This window comes from Callospermophilus lateralis, chromosome 3 (genome assembly GCF_048772815.1).
Source record: "Callospermophilus lateralis isolate mCalLat2 chromosome 3, mCalLat2.hap1, whole genome shotgun sequence".
NCBI classification, from domain to species: domain Eukaryota; kingdom Metazoa; phylum Chordata; class Mammalia; order Rodentia; family Sciuridae; genus Callospermophilus; species Callospermophilus lateralis.
In genome coordinates this window covers 163,079,169-163,093,334 of record NC_135307.1, presented here as the reverse complement: position 1 = coordinate 163,093,334, position 14,166 = coordinate 163,079,169, and positions in this window count along the sequence as shown.

The following is a 14,166-nucleotide window of genomic DNA, read 5'->3' as shown; positions in this document are numbered from 1 at the left end:
TTTTATCTTATGGATGGAGCCTGTCTCATGTTAAGAACTTTGATTTTTAAGAGGCAAGTTTAAACCATTCACATTCTTTTATGCGTCCAGTTGGCGTTTGTGTTTGTCACCTCATGTCTGGCTTGAGATGACAGTGGTTTTTTTTATTACCATTAGTCTCTCCCCCGTTTTATATTTGCTTGGTAATTTTTTCCATTTCCTTTTTTGTTTAGACACATTTTTCTTTTTTTGTTTCATTTTTATTATTGGTTGTTCAAAACATTACAAAGCTCTTGACATATCATATTTCATACATTTGATTCACTAGACACATTTTTCAATCAACTGAGTCACTCCTTAGTCTGGTTTGGGTTCCACAGCAGCCTCCTGGGGAGGCTGCTCCTAAGCTGGGGCGAGGATCTATCACCAGCCGCCATATTGAGAGCATGGCAGTTCCAGGATCCCATCAGTGGCCCAGTTTTCACAGCTCCTGACCATACAGCTGTGCATATGTGTTCATGTTGCGACATTTCTCAGGCTTCCATTCACTCAGAATTCTACCCTGAAAAAAGGCTCAGCAGAAGAATTTCACCTGGACATCCTAGTGGGGATGAACACCCAAACGCCTAACTCTGGGACACCCAGTTCTCTTTGCCTGGAGGAATTAAAACTCTGCGACTATAGACTATTTCACAATCTGTTGTGCTGTTTCCCATTTTTTTTTTTTCTGTTTCGTTCTTTGACAGTAGAAATGATTGTCTTTTATTGAGTCCAGGAATGTGTGTGTGTGTGTGTGTGAGAGAGAGAGAGAGAGTGATTTTCTTTTTCCCCCTCTTGCCATTATGAATGCAGTGAAGATGCCATCTTGACCTGAAGACTCTTGTTCTCTTTTTAATTCTTTGATTATGGCCTAAACACTGCCCTTTCTCTCTCTCTCTCTCAAGCCCTTCCTTTTGATTCTCAAAAGACTGTTTTGGAAGTCAGAAAGCTGAATGTTGACCGTTTCTTCTTTTCATTTTCTCCCTAATGATCTGCTTATCCTGAAGGCAATGTAGATGCCTCTAACTGAGAAGGGAAAAGGTCGCAACAAAAAGAAAATGATAAAAAGTAAATGTTTAAAAATTACTATTTTTAGATGCTTTCTGTATATGCCCTTAATGAGGAATATGCTTCAAAGCTTGGGTTAGGCCATCTTTGTGTGCATCTATGTTCACATAGACCATCCTGGAAATAACTGCTGAGACTGAATTAATATGGATTATTGACTTCCTCCAGCATCTTCTATTCCCTCTATTGTGTTAATCCAGGAACCTGAGAAATATAAAAAGAAAAAAAATGAGGCACTCTTTAGGCCCTGCTGCCTCTGGGGAGGGAGGTGCAGAGAGGAAGAAAGGCAGCTCTGGGCTCATCATGTCTCTGGGTCAAATGGGAAAGAAGGATGTTACTGAATTCACTGGGGTGATTGACCTAATTGCCAAGGGGAAATTATATGGCTGTAAAATCAATAGAAAAATAAGCATTTCAAGAATATAGGCCATCCCTTAGGGATCCTAAGACTACCATGCCTTGTGATTAAAGTCAGTGGAAAACTACAACAACCCAATTAAGGCAGGATTGCTAATGCCCCGCACTCTCGGAATGAAGGTTTGGGGCAATCCACGAGGCAAGAACTGCACCCAGGCAAGGGGCCTGCTGAGTGAGGGCAAAGGAAATATGATAGTAGAAAAAAGTACTTATAAATGCCATCTGTAAGCTGAAACTATGGGACCCATTGCAGAAAGGTAGACTTTCATAGTTATATGAAGTCCTTATATTATTATGTATGTTTTTATGTATATCAGCCACTAATTTTGTTTTTTTTCCCCCTCTCTTTTCTAACTTTAATTAAGTTTCAGGATATTAAAGAGAAGAATGAACATTACCCACAGATTTTGCACCCTTTCTGGAAAAAGCATCAAGTGTATTTTAGACAGCATAAAGGGATTATGTTGTTTAGGAGCATATCTTTGTCATTGTCTTTACTGGTGTATTAAATATGGTTTAAAGAATGTGTATGGACACCATGTGGGCATGGGATGCACTGTGATGGTTAGTTTCATATGTCAACTAAGCTAATCTATAGTCTCCAGTTATTCAGACATGCACGCAGAGTTACCTGACTGATACAGATGAGCAAAGAAAAAGAAAATGCAGCACCAAAAGGCTATATATAATGCTGATTAGTAATGGGTATTATATGTAGTGCTTCATTTAATCTTTACCATGACCTGTAAGGATGATTAATGAGAATACAGACACTGAATAACTAACTTGAAGTTTTTCAACTACCGCAGTTATCATAATCCTGAAAGAGTCAATCTCAAATGTCATAATCCATAATGTTGAAACCCCAATAGATTAATATCCCTAAAGCCTAAAATACCTAAAGATCACAATCCCAAAAGATTAAAATCCTAAAATGTTGAAAGCTAATATCCCCAAACCTATAATTCCCATTTAAAACAAACAAACAAAAACCACAATAACAACTCTTTCTAAGAAGTATGGAAAGACATATTTCAGGAAGGGATTAGTACATTTTGAGTTGTATTTGGCACAATTGCCAGATTACTTAACTGTGTGCTATTTCTTTCCCTTCAATGCATAGCACCATGCCTGACTTCAAAAACCACCCTTCCTTAGAGATTAAAAGAAATCAAGGTGCTCACAATCTTTTGAATCATAGGCACTTTCTGACACAGAGGTTCCCTCAGTGTTTAAAAAACATTAAATAATGAACTATTTTTGCTTGGGATTTGATCATTGAAGAAGGTAGATTGTTTTACATTTACTACCAACTCTAACATAGAAAAATTAGTTCATCTTTAACTTTGGCTAATGGGTGGCACTTTCAAAATTGATCCCACTTTTTAAAAATAAAATGCATGAATTCATGCAGTCATCTGATCTGAAAATTCTAGATTTTATCCTTTCATTTATGAGTATGAGTATCTGGGAAAAGTGGAGCATTTCATAAATACTATTTGAAGATTAAGTGGACTTTGCTGAAAAAAATGGATTCTGATAGAGTCCCCAAACCATAATGACAGATTTGGAATTAAGTGCAATCAAGGCTTCTAAAAGTGAATTTCAAGGTTTCATCAATAACGTATTTTTTTTTCCATTTAGCCCAGTGCATTTGGCAGAAAATTTAGATGAGCAGATTGGCCATGAGATACAGCAAGGACAAAAACTTCACTATAAAAATGTGTCATTTGTCTACATCGGCAATCCTTCCAGCTGATGAAATTTCAGGAGCTTTTAATGAATTAAAGCCACATTTGCCTGAGGGAGCTGGTGAAAAATCATCAAGTGCCTGGTGAAGCTAAGAAGACACTTAGGCAACCGTGTTACTGATTGATCATCAGTATCGTTTCTGCCAAATTTGTGGTCTGGATAGGAACACATGCCAAATGGATTTCCGTGTATCCCGAACAACACAGAAGCATAGTACAGAAGAAGGGAACATTTAGTAGGGAAAGAATATGTTAATATATATGGAAAGAAAATGAATGTGAATGTATTCTCCAAATAGAGCTATGCCCTGAAAGAGAAAAGACAACTATTCGTCATGATGCAAGACTTCCAAATACAGTTAATAATCAGGAAAGCCAGCCAGCTTTTATGAACTACTTCTGTGCAATGGCATATAATCTATCCATTTAATATACTTTTTTATATTTTGAATTTTTTTAGCTTTCTTTTTTTATTTTTTTAGTTTTTCCCCACTGCTGTTCTATATTGTCAGCACTATTTTTTTTACAATTCATTATGCTATGTATTTCATCTTTGAATCCTTACTGAATCATTTCCAAATCTTATAATGAATTGTGTAAAGACTTTTAGAGTTCTAACTCATTTTATACTTTTTTTTTATTTTTTGCAAATTTTACTCCATGAAAGTGCAATATTGCAACTTTCACTTGGTGAGCATGTATATATATTTGTTGAAACTTTCTCAACAAATAAAGAGATATCCTTGTTGTACATCTGCTTTTGCAAAAGAAAATTTCTTGAGATCTCATTTCTTTAGATGACGGCATATTCAGTGGTGATTCGTCCCCGTTTTTGATCATTCTTGTCAAAAGATTTGGCTTGTCCATCATGGTGTATAAGATGAGTACAGTTATAAAACTCAGTGGACACCATTGCTAACCAGAATGATATGCACTAATATGTTTAGTTTCTTGACCTGTTTCTTTTTCTCACACTGGGGACTGAACCCATGGGAACTTTACCATTGAACTACATCCCCAGTCCTTTTTTAATTTAGTTTGAGATAAATCTCACGAAACTGCTGAAAGTCTCACTAAGATGCTAAGGCTGGCTTGGAATTTGCAATCTTCCTGTCTCAGCCTCCTGAGGTGCTGGGATTACAGGTGTGTGCTGCTGAACCCATCTTGAGCTATTTCTTTATGCACACAGTTTATCTTCTTGTAACTATTATCTCCATGTGACGGTTGTTAGCATTCTTGGGTGTTTATGCTTCCAAAAATGCTTGTTACTTTTGCCTATTTTATTATGAAGTAACTCATGAGATGTTTTGTCCGGTCTTCATATAAATCTGCTTTTTACCTTTTTTATTTATTATTTTATATTAGTGAGTTATAGTAGGGTTCACTTTGACATGTTAATAAGTGCATATAACAATTTGACCCATTCAATCCTCAGCACAGTCCTTTCCCTTTTCTTTCCCTCCTCCTGCTTCCTGATCTTCTTCTTCTATTGGGTTTCTTTATATTTACTTATTGCTTTTTCAATTGGTGTGTTATAGCTACATATAAAAGTGGCATTAATTGTGATATATTCATACAAGCACATAGCTTGATTTAGTCAATTCTGTTCCTAAATCCCTCCCCTTTCACATCTCTTCTCTTTTTCCTTCAATCTTCCTTAACTCCAATATTCTCCCTTCCATTTTTATGATATTCCCTGACTTTTAAAAATTCTTTATTTCTCTCAAGCTTCCACATCTGAGAAGGAAACATTTGACCTTTGACTTTCTGAGTCTGGCTTATTTCATTCAGCACGATGTTCTCCAGCTCCATCCATCAAATAAATCTTCTTTTAAAAATAAGTAGTTATCTTTTAAAGAATTTTAAATTATTTTTTTCAGAATTATGTTTTGGGGATTTTAGATTTTAAGGCTTTTTACACCTTAGAGATTGTGATCTTTTAGGATTTCAACATTCAGGATTGTTTTTTTTCAGGACTATGGGTCAACTAGTAAATTCAAGATCAGAAGCTAAACTCAAGTTGTCTGAATCCAAATCCCACATTTTCTAGTGAGACATATGGGCTCCCCCATTCCAACTGCAGACTCTATTAACAGCCACAAGGTGTGATTCTATGCAAACCTCACCAAACTTGCATTCTGGTTTTCTTTCTCCTGATCCCTTGTCTTACTTACAGCAAATGGATTGTTTTCTGCTTGAAGTTTTCTACTCTAATATATGAATGCTAATTCACAATAAGGCAGGGGGCACTAGAGAAGAATAGCATTACCTTAGATTAGGTAAAAGGAAGTGAAGGGAGGGGAGGGAAGGGGCTGTGGGCATAGGAAAGATAGTAGAATGAAACCGACATTATTACTTTATGTATATATGTGACTGCATGACCAATATGATTCTGCAACATGTACATCCAGAAACTGAGAAATTATATCCCATGCATGTATATCAAAGTGCATAAATGTATACTACTGTCATGTATAACTAACTAAAACAAATTAAAAAAATCAATTTTAAAAAAGTCAATTAGATCACCAAACAAACAAACAAACAAAAAAACAACAGCCTTAGGGGGAAAAAAAAAAAAAAAACAACTTTAACCAGGAATTGAAGTTCGTGTGTTTAACCACTGACCCATCCCCTGCACGTTTTATATTTTATTTTGAGACAGGGTGTTGCTAAGTTGCTTAGGGCCTTTCTAGGTAGATGAAGCTGACTCTGAACTTGTGATCTTCCTGCCTCATCCTCAGAAGTGTGCCACAACCCCCAGATTATTTCCTTTTGTTTTTGGTTTCTCTGCTGGTTTTGTATTCTACACCTTTATTTATTTATTTATTTATTTGGAGTGGGGAGGGTAGTGGAGATTGAACCCCAGAGTGCTACACCCCCACTCCTTTTTCTTTTTTATTTTGAGACAGGGTCTACCTGAGTTGCTTAAGGTCTTGCTAAGTTGCTGAGGCTGACCTCAAACTTGGTGATCTTCTTGCTTCAGCCTCCTAAACGTACACTTTGCGGGGGTAGGGGGGACGGGGTACAGTGCATTGAACTCAGGGGCATTCGGCCTATTTTGTATTTTATTTAGAGACAGGATCTCACTGAGTTGCTTAGCACCTCACCATTGCTGAGGCTGGCTTTGAACTCGAGATCCTCCTGCCTCAGCTTCCTGAGCTGCTGGGATTACAGGTGTATGCCATGGCACTGGCTAAACCTACACACTTTTTTCTTATTAACCACTACACTTTTAAGAGAAAAGCAAGAATTGAGCTACGGTCCAGATATTTTTTTCATTCCATGTTTGTGTGCTTGGACAAATCCACTTGAATCTACCAGGCCTTGGTGTTACTCCTCAATTATTAAAAATAATAATAATAATTAAAGGGTAGCAATCTTCATCCAAATTCTCCTCAAAATTTTTGTGAGGATTCTTTGAAATACTGTTACTGAAGCTAGCACCTAATTTTTTTATTTGTCCTAATTAATTATACATGATAGCAGAAGGCATTTTGATTGCTTATATACAAATGGAACACAACTTTTCCTTACTCTGATTGTACACAATGTAGAGTCACACCATGTATCTAGGATAATGATATTCATCTCATTTCACCATCATTCCTGCCCACAAAGTCCCTCCATTCTCCCCATGCCCACCCCCCATTATGGATCAGCATTCACTTATCAGAGAGAATATTCGGACTTTGGTTTTTGGGGATTGGCTTACTTCACTTAGCATAACATTCTCTAGTTCCATTCATTTATCTGCAAATGACATAATTTTATTCTTCTTTAAGGCTGAGTAATATTTCATTGTGTATATGTATCACAGTTTCTTTATCCATTCATCTGTTTAAGGGCATCTAGGTTGGTTCCACAGTTTAGCTATTGTGAATTGAACTGCTATGGACATTGATGTGACTGTGTCACTATAATATGCTGATTTTAAGTCCTTTGGGTATAGATGGAAGAAAAAAAAGCTGGGCCAATTGATGGTTCCATTCCAAGTTTTCTAAGGAATCTCCATACTGCTTTTCATAGTGGTTGCACCAATTTGCAGTCCCACCAGCAATGTCTGAGAGTACCTTTTCCTCCACATCCTCACCACCACTTATTATTGCTTATATTCTTGACAGCTACCATTCTGACTAGAGTAAGATGAAATCTTAGTTTGGATTTGCATTTCTCTAATTACTAAAAAAATGAACATTTTTTTCATATTTGTTGATCGATTGTATATCTTCTTTGAGAAGTGTCTGTTTAGTTCCTGAGCTCATTTATTGATTGGGTTATTTACACTTTTGGTGTTAAGTTTTTTTGAGTTCTTTATAAATCCTAGAGATTAGTCGCTCTATCTGTTGGCTAGCACCTAAATTTAAGAATTGAGTTTAATATTTACCTTTTCTAGTGACTTTGAGGGTGAGCTGTTTGATGCCATTTCTATCTTGCTCGCTTTTGCGGAGCCTATAGCCCATGACGTTTTGCAACATGGTTACACAATGCTTAGAGGTTGATTGAGGAAATGGTAAACGATAAATCAACATCAGGTTATAAGTCCCTTAAGGTTGTGATTATGTCTGTTTTTTCTACTGGTGCTTCTCCAGAATCCAAGATTATCCTGGCACATAAAAATAAATAAGTGAATGCAAGTGTAAGGGCATAAGGAAAATATTAATCAGTAGAGTAATTCCCAAGATCTATCCTAGCATCCCTAGTTCATCTGCATTCCTTTTCTTCACTGTCCTTTTCAAGGTTCCATATTTATGTTAACCCTTAAATGGCTGGACTTGATAAGTGTGTGTGGACCACAGCTACCCTGTCCTTACTGCTCATTCTTTCCTGCCTTCTCCTGAACATGCCCCTTAGAAGGGACCATAGTCAAACATCTTACTGGTCGTGAAAACTAAAATCCCTTTTAACTCTTTATTCTCTTTTCCACCCCAAATCATTTATTAAGATCTATCCATTTTTCTTCATTCTGAGAAGGTGAAGATGACTTGCTAAGAAAGATAGCATTTGGAATTGCTGTCCTGTCCTATACATGTCTATAACAAACCCCATTAAAAATTGGTCAAATGAGTAAATGAAAGTCTTTAGTTCCTAAGTCTCAATCTTCTTGCCTACCAAATTTAGCTTTAGTAGAGAATAGTGAAAAGAGGTCTAAAACAGTAAATTATTGGCACAATCAGACTGTTTTCTAGGTATCATTCTTATGAGATATATCACAGCTCTAGTTCCCTTTTGTTCCTTTTTAAAGACTTCTGCCTTATGAGTTGGTCTCTGAGTCAACGGGAGGATTGAGATAGAGACACTCAATTGCTGTTAATGCATCTACCACAGTCTGTGTGGGTTAGAATTATGAAGAACTTGACAGCACGCTTATCAGAAAGAAAGAAGAAAGAGAAAGAAGAGAAAGTAAGAGAGGGAGAGAGGAAGAAAGAAAAAGGGAAAGAAAAATAAACATTAATTTCCATAAAGATGTTTGTACAAATATTTAGTTGTAGGAGAAGAGATTCCCAGGAAACTAAATTGTGAAGTTACAAATTACTCATCCTAAATATCAAAGAGCTATGCTTTTATACTAATTTTGAAGGGATACTTATATCATAATACTTGGAATAAAAAGATCAGAATACAAGGAATACTTGTATCAGGTTTATTTGAATCAAATTTATTTCCTTTTATTTGTTTCAATATAAATATCCCAGGACTCCTGGAACAGGTGACTAGAATCCTTCCCCCACCAATAATTGCCTAATGAGCCATGGAGCACTACCTGCCAAGGACACTCAGAGAAAGACATAGGGTTGAGAATCATTTGGACTATGCCCAAATGATTCAACTCCTGCAACACGAATCCAGAGAGCTGAGGTATCCCTGGGATAGGAGGAGATAAAATATGAATGTGAAGAGGTGATATATTCACTTGGAAGAAAATGCAAAGGAGGTCTTAGGAGGATATTTATCACTCATTTCTAGATTGGCCAAACAGAAGCTATAGGCTGCTCTTCTCTTGTGCTAACAAGCTAGGGGCCTCACAGGAAACTGCTGCTATGCAGCAAACAAAGTCTCCAAACCTACTCTCTTCTAAATCCACATCACTAATGGCTGAAGGAGCCAAAGCTGGAAGCATCATCTTCTATCTTGAACCTTAGGATCTTATCAGTGTAAGTTAGGACGCTTCCAATGATGCTATCACTTACATTGGCTCATGACAATCAGGTCCTCCTGCTGAACACATTTTCTCATCTATACAGAAGTGGGTGAGATGATATAGATGGATTTTAAGGTCATTATTATGTTAATGCTCTATTATTGCCCAAGGAAAAGCCTCTGAAGTTTCCCTGCTTCCTGCTCAAGTTCATTTTACATTACCTGGCAGTAGGGTGCATTGGGATCTGGGGTTGGAATATGTGTATATTCCTCTGTCTAACTTTAGGGGGCAGCAGCGTCCTGGGTAAAGGGCACCAATGAGGCATAAACTGTATCTGGGGAAATGCTGTCATCTGACATCTTACACCCTGAGGTAAGAGGACAGATCCACCAAAATGGACTTTTCTAAAGAAATTAAAAATCCTCAAAATCATGTCCCTTTTCTTAAAACAAAACAAAACAAAAAAAAAAAACAAAAAACAAAAAAACTATGGCTTCCTGGAGATCCTCAGAAGACCAAAATCATTGGTGAAGACCAAAACTATTTCTCCTGAAGGGTTTTCCTTAAGTTTTCCTGGATGGATTTTTGGTGAATGCAGATTTATTTTTTAACAAGTGCATGCACGTGGCATCTCTTTCTTAGTGACAAGTACTTTTTAATTTTTCCAAAATGTGCTTGGCAAGCCCTGGAGCCAGAAAAACAAGACTGGGAGCCCTGATGTTATACTGCACAGGACAAGTGATAGAGGAAGTTAGTCTGGTTTCTCCATTCCTCCTGTTCAACAGGGGTATGTTATACTCGCACTCAGGAGTTTCTTACCTAGTAGCACAAATGCATCTTTATTTCTTCCTTAGTTTTACTGGGAAGGGAAAAAGGAAAGGAACTAGCTTAATAGAAAGGACTCATAATTCTATCAGAATTGTCAGCTGTTATTATTATTTTTTCTGTATGTATGGCTTTAAGCTCAGTGTTTGCAGCAGAAGCCCTTGAAATTCTTGCAGCTAGGAAGTTGAAGTTTCTGACAGAATGAATATGCATGGCACACATAATCTACAATTTATTAGCCTGCTTCACTGGTCATTATTGAGATTTGATTGTAATGCTTAGTGGCGTTAACATCCTCTCCACATCTCCCTAACAACATTTATGGTCAGTAATAATATTAGTTCAGTCCTTGAGCGGTGCTCTGCAGAATGAATCTGCTAGAGCTCATCTTGCCTCATTACTTCTAACAGGGCTCCTGTAGTCATGTCACACTCCAGTGACATGCCAGACAGAACGACATCTTTTAAATATTATCTCTGACATATTTCATTTGAAATGCTAGCCTTTCAATTAGTGCTATGCACCAGGAAGTGACAGATTCTGGAAGAAGAGTTGCTTCCCTAAGTGAACACAGTAGTAGTGGGATGCCTCAACAGTACTGGGGGGCTAGAGAAAATTTCCATGAATAAGTTCACAATAAAACCATTTGAACTTGTTTCCTCAGACCAGGGGACACTGTTGGTGCCTCCATCCAAATGCTCCTATGTCCCTCTTATTGGCAACTTGCACCTGTTTCCCCACCTTCTGCATGCTTTGCTACTAATGACTGCCTTCTGCCACCATAGGCATTGCAGCTAATTCCCAAAGAAGCCCATATCTAATGCCTGACTGGTGCATTAATGCAAAAGCCCAGCTCCTTTGCCTTAAGACTGGACAAACTCTCAAGTGTCATTTATGCCTCAGAGCTTCCTGCAAGATCCAGCTGAGGTTGGGTTTTCATTTGAAATCACACCCTTGCTCAGCTTCTTCCCTTCCCTTGCCTGCTTCCCACCATCTTTACTGACCTCTCCAGGGAATCCATGATAAATCATTTGCCAGGAATGTTTGGCTCAAGGTCCACTTTGGGGAGAACATGATCTCAGAAGCATTAGGCAGGCTCCTGAATCCCAGCTGTGTGCAAGCCTCATAACTATTCTGCTTCGGAATTTGCTTGCTACCATGGGAACATCTCTAAGAAGCACAAACTATGCTTCTTCCCAATCATCAGGCTCCCTTCTGTACCTCAACTCAAAGCCAGGTCCTCCAGAGGCTTGGGCCTTCTGTCTAGGATAGCTTAAAGGGAAGAAACAGAGTTTTGATTGCTTACTATTGTCATATGTGTTCATAATTTCATCTTATCATCTCACCAACCATTTCAAGTATGTGTTAGTAAATCTGTTTGACAGTTAAGGAAAACTGAAGTTCAGAAAGGTTATAAAAACTGAACAAATTCCCACACCCAAAAGATTTTAGCCCAGGCTTTTAACTTTAAATCCAGTGATTTTTGCACATACTGTACTCCAGTGGCCCCACTGGCAGGATGCCTCAGCCTGAATGCAAATAATGCTTAGATGAGGCACATCATAATCACATTTGCAATAAGACAGACTGAAGGCCACTCCACAACCATGAAAATAGCTAAACAATCCCTCTCTGCTTTCGTAAGTAACTGTTGTTCTTTACAAATGGCAACCCGAGTTCAATCTTCCTGGATAATATATATCTTAATTTCTTGAAAGCATTCACAGAGAACCAGCCCCCTGCTTTCTTAATTTCACCTTAGATTCATCCAGAGCTCCAAATCTATCAGAAGTTCCTCTCCTCCCCTCCCATTGTCCCTTACTGAGATTCTCCCAGGTTTCCTCTGAATTCCATTCTCATTTGCTGCCACAAACTTAAATAAACCTAATTCTTTCGCCTTAAGGTATGTTTCTGAGGGTTTCACCAACCAAATTTCATGACCTATCAAGTTATCTTCCCTAAAACAAATATGCTATTTGCCACCAATGTGTTTCATGAAATGTCAAACTCTATTCATTGTAAATTGTACATGTGCCAACAAAAAAATTTAAAATACTATCAGTTAAGCTCTGTCACAATGCTTTTACGTCCATCTTTTGTGTGATGCACAAATCAGTTACATCAGCTTCTTGTGGCTTTCTGTTTTCACATGTTCTAAGGGATATGACCATTTCTCCTGCCTTTGGTTGCGTCAGTTGACATGGGAAAGGAAATGCTTTTGCTTGAGCCTCAGTAATAAAACTTAACTACTTGATTATGTCTCCTTTTCTTTATTAATATAAAGCAGTTGGTGTGGCTCTGCCAAATATATCGAGTCACGTTTATTCCTCCAACATCAAATGTTTGCTTCGTTAATATCAAATGTAAACCCCAAAGCCCTCTTCTTGTGCATTTCTGCCTTCAATGCCAAGTTCTTAACGGCAATTGAACAGAACAAAGACAATGCCAACATTCGTACATAAAGTAAATTAAGTGTGCACCAAGTAAGTTTTTGTAGGTATGAACCATGTTGCTAGGTCTCAACATTCACCTCACCCAAAGGGACTGTAAGAAACAAGATGCATCCCCATTTTGGCGACACTAAAATGTGGGAAAGCATACATCTTGATATCAATAAAATATATAAATGTGACTACAAGCAGTTTTTATCTAAATAAAATGTCTCATCATACTATTTTACAAGTATGAAACAGAAAAAACATTTTAAAGAAGCAGAACAAAAACAAATGATATTCACCTCTCTCTGTGAGGGCTCATCTTGCCTCATTACTTCTAACAGGGCTTCTGTAGTCATGTCACACTCCTTCTTTTTAGAAAAAGGAAAAAAAAACACATTTACATCTCTATGTACAAAATATTTCTAGGCTTTACACTTAATTAATTATGTTGGTAATATTTGTATGGATTTTTCAGTGTATATTCAGTTAACATTACCCCCCAAAAACAATTTTCTCTAAATAATGCAATATGGGCATTCCATGTGCATAAGCAACTGAGAAAGGGAGACCCTTGTGCAAGATGGAAGAGGACTTTCCTTGATTCCGTCACATGCTAGAAGTCAACTGTGAATAAGACATTGCCCATCCTCACCCAACCCTAGTGACCCCTCCATTGAATTCTATGCTGGGTGGCCCACTCATTCCTTATAAGGGGTCACCCCTTAGAATATATACTAGGAGCCTGATATGGTTTAGATATCAGTTATCCCCCAAAAGTTCATGTGTGAGATAATGCAAGAAAGTTTAGAGGTGAAATGATTGGGTTATAGGAACCTTAACCTAATAATGCATTAATCCCCTGCTAGGGGATTAATTAATTAATGTAACAATAGGGAGGTAGGACATGGCTGGAGGAGGTGGGTAGATGGGGGTGTACCCTGGGGCTTTACATTTCCTCTGTGGTAAGGGGAGCTGCATCTCTGCCTTTGCTTCATGGTGCCACATCCTGAGCTGTTTTCCTTCATCACACTCTTTCGCTGTGATGTTCTGCCTCACTTCAGACTTGAAAAAAAATGGAGTCATCTCTCTGTGGACTGAAACCTCTGAAACCCTGAGGTCCCAAATAAACTTTTCCTCCTCGAATTATACTTGTCAGGTCTTTTGGTCACAGCACACACACACACACACACACACACACACACACACAGCTGACTAAAACAGAACATTTTAGTCCCCCTTAATGGACTAGGTTCCTCTTCCCCCAGCTGCTGTACTGACTGCTAATGGCTCAGAAAGGTCCTTTCCTTTAATTGACCCTGGGCACCTAAAGTCACTTCACCTGAAGGTAGGGAGTGATGAAGGTAAGTAGTTATGGAAATTATTCCCCATCCCCTGGGAACAGCCTGCAGCCCAAGATTTCAACCGCTGTCATTAGGAGCAGGTAAAAATTGGCCATCCTTCACCCGAAAATGAGAGTTAATTCTGTGGTGCCATTCATGATGTAGTG